Source organism: Rattus rattus, chromosome 8 (assembly GCF_011064425.1).
Source record: "Rattus rattus isolate New Zealand chromosome 8, Rrattus_CSIRO_v1, whole genome shotgun sequence".
In the NCBI taxonomy this organism is placed as follows: domain Eukaryota; kingdom Metazoa; phylum Chordata; class Mammalia; order Rodentia; family Muridae; genus Rattus; species Rattus rattus.
Window position 1 is genome coordinate 19856948 of NC_046161.1, and position 3796 is coordinate 19860743.

At 43.8% G+C, this 3796-nt stretch overlaps 1 pseudogene; it reads right to left on the bottom strand.

The window, feature by feature from the left end:
- Positions 1-2287: 2287 nt before the first annotated feature.
- LOC116907296 lies at positions 2288-3355 on the bottom strand (annotated as a pseudogene).
- Between the last annotated feature and the right edge of the window lie 441 nt (positions 3356-3796).

Below are 3796 nucleotides of genomic sequence, written 5' to 3' on the forward strand. Positions count from 1 at the left end.
TGTACTCAAGTATGTTTTCTCTCTTCAACCTGACAATTTGTATTATGTCCTTGAGAATACACTATTAAAGAAAACATTTTTAATGGTTGCCCCATCCTTATTTTTATTGCAATCAATGTTTTCACTAATGACTAGCATGTATGCAGCAATGCTTTCCAAATAACCCCAGCTAGAAGACGCTGAGAAGTTAGGTCTATCTTACCCAGCAGAAGAAACATAAAGTACCATTTCAGAGAGCAAATTATGATCCAATACTACCATATTGGATGAGAGCCATTGTATCATTCAGCTACATGTCTATTTAGTGGCAGACTCACTGGACATCAGCAATGCTGTATATAGATACAGTTGGTGTTGAAGAAATGAAAAGTGCCAGTCCTAATGTGGGTTGAGTATATCCCAGAGTTTAGCTACATGAAATGATTCTTTTCTAGATCCATGACAGAGCTGAGGGACCCAGAAGAACTGAAAAGAGTTCAAAGAATAGCCATGAAGATGAGGTATCAAAGTATTGTCACAGAAGCAGAGAAAAGAGAAGATTTGTGAAAGCTGCAGCATGTGTCCTTGAATCTTTGAAAGCCCAATGGGCAGTGATGAACAGGGACTGACTGCACGTGGGTGCAGAGAAGTGTGGAAGAAATGTGCCAGAGGAAGAAGTGTGCCCAGTCTTAAGGTGTTCGAATCGACTAGCATCCAAGAGAAATGCTTAGGAGGTCACATGGGTAAGAATGAGTGAGTTCGGGATTTGAGAGTAGTCTGAACAACTTCTGCACTGCCCTCCTCATCAAATGTCTGCAGCCTATCTGTCCAGAGTAGGTTTCCCTACAGCAAGCATCTTCCTGCCCTTTGCTGATCCCCTAGTAGTTCCTTGCCCAGGTGCTTCCCCTACATGACACCCCTACCCCAGATGTCTTTCACTGTGGCTAATCTTGCAGTGCTAACTCCTTTCTTCCCTGTGTCACAGATCATTTCCCTCATCTTTGGTCCTGTACCCAAATAGTGAGTGCTTGAGTGCTGCATGCTGGGGGCAGTTTCTTCTTCCCTGTAAATTGCAGACCTTCGCCTAAAAGCTTCTAATCAACTGTAAGGAATATGCATCTTTGCAATTTTATGTAAGCAACTGAGGGAAAAAAATGAGAATTTGCCATAGAAAATGAGGTCAGTGTGAAACTTCAAACACTTGTTATGTGGGATGCAAAAACGAAGGGAGGAAGCCAAAGCTTAAATGCTCTATTATATAACAAATGACATTGCACTTATGCAAAAATTAATTTCTTCTGAAATGGAAATATCTTTTAAACTTGCAGAAACTCAATGTTTTCTAAGGTTAATCAAACCACTACTTTGGTTGGAAAAAATTAGACATCAAGAAACCAAGATGAGAACTCAGTCCATAGAGCCTTTTTTGAGCTCCACATTCTGATGATATTGAGGTGACATGATGGGCAGCAAGTCCAAAGCTACCCGCCACCAGTTTTCCAGAATCATGAAATAGAAGATCCTTTGTATTCATTGTCTAGATGTGTGGCTGTTCATGGGATTGGATTGGGGTATATGTAAGACTCAGAGTTCCTTTGAACCATTGTCTTTCAAGAAGAGTTCAGGGATGGTCCAGACTTCCCCAGTAATCAGCAGGCTAACAATGTTGACTGGCCAAGTGTTTTCAACTTTACTTCTCCTTGGCTAAGGACAAAACAAAAGTATTCATACTAAGTGAAAACAGATTACTTTTGAAACCAATAATCTTTTTCCATTAATTAATTTATTTATACTTTACACCCCAATTTCAGCTCCCCTCTCTTCCCAGTCTCTTCCTCACATGGTCCCTTCCCCATCATCCGTCCCCCTCACATCTGAGAAAGGAAGGTAGTGTCCCTTGAGTACCAATACACCCTGGCACCTCAAGTCAGTGGAGGACTAGGCACATCCTCTCCCACTCAGGCCAGACAAGCAGCCCAGTTAGGGAAAAGGGATCCACAGGCAAACAACAGAGTCGGGGAAAGCCCCACCTCTAGTTGTTAGGGAACTTGCGTGAAGACCAAGCTGTACATCTGCTATATGTATGAAGAAAAGCCTTAGTCTAGCCCATGCATGTTCTTTGGTGGTGGTTCATTTTCTGGGAGTCTCCAAGGATTCAGGTTAGTTGACTCTGCCAGTCTTCTCCCCTCTGAGTTCCTCAATCCTTCTGCCAACTTTCCACAAGAATTTCTGAGCTCTGTTTAATGTTTGTCTGTTGGTCTTTGCATCTCTTTTAGTCAGCTGCTGAGTAGAGCCTCTGAGAGGACAATCATGCTAGGTTCCTGTCTGTGAATCTAGGCTGACAGATACAAACATATCCGGAGGCTCCAAGGTAGGTGAAGGAGGAAGCTAGGACTGCAATGTGTCCCTATTGATCCTCTAAGGACAACTCAGCACATTGCCCCACCCCCAATTTGGCAGGGATTGCTACTGAAGTCATTTGTGTCTGTCTCACACTGTGTACCCAGGCCATCAGTGAGAAATATAGATCATGTTATTCATTGTGACAAGGCTTTGACTAACAAAGAGGCCTCAAAGTCTCACAGTGTGTCTCTGTGAATCCATGATCTGAGGAGTCACAGCAGTTGATTCCTCCATCCATACATAAATGCCTCCATGGAGATGTGGCTGACTGGTACATACATTGAGTTCACAGTGCTCTCCAAGGAATCCAAGTACAGAGTCACAGAAGTAAGCCCCAAGAGCATCCTGACATGTGGCATTATGTAGATACCACTAGGATCCACATTCATTAATTAACAACTCACAATTCACACACAGCTCACTCTTGAGGACAGACACACATGTTTCTTCCTATGTCATTGGCACACAGCCTCATTCATGCTGGGATCAGGAACACTTTCATCCATTTCCAAGTCACAATGCCTGCCTTGGTATCCAGGCATGCAGAAGCAGGAGTGGCCATTGATTCCATTCTGGCACACAGCTCCATTGTGGTAAGGGCTGGAAGTACATTCATTGTAATCTGTCTCACAGAACCTTGCATCATAGCCAGCAGGACAGACATGGTGCTGAGGGCACTTTGAGCAAGTGCCTTCATGTTGACAGGTGTCCCCTCAACAGGAATTGAATTAGTGAGTTTCACAGGTAGCTTTCTGTATCCAGGAGGACATTGGGACAGAAATGCACTTTCTCCTGGTATATTCATATAAGTGGCAATTCCTTGGCAGGGACTCGAGAAGCTAGGGTCTTTTAGATCTTCATAGTCATTGTCCAAATTATTGGCTATGTCTAAGCAACAATTGTTGTCTTGGGTAAAAACCTTGGGTATAAAATTGTTTTGGCAAGAATTTAAGGGACACCTGGTATTGTTTTTATTTCAAACTCAACCCTGGCACTTTTAGTCATTTGAGGACTTGGTGTATCCTCTGTCACTGAGAGCCCAGTCAAGACAGCCCAGTTAGGGGAGCAGAAACTACAGGTAGGCAACAGAGACAGGGTAAGGCCCTGCTCCAGTTGTTGGTGGACTCAGGTGAAGACCACGCTTTACATCTGCTACATATGTGTGGGAGGAGGGAGGCTAGGTCCAGCCCGGTGTGTTCTTTGGTTAGTGGTTCAGTCCCTGGGAGCCCTCAAGGGTCCAGGTTAGTTGCCTCTGTTGATCTTATGAAGTCCTTTTCCCCTACAGGTTTCTCAATCCTTCCCCTAACTCTTCTTCCTAAGCAACGTCTAATGTTTGGCCGTGGTCCTCTGCATCTGTTTCCTCAGCTTCTGGGTAAAGACTCTCAGAGGAAAGTTATGATAGATTTCTGTCTTC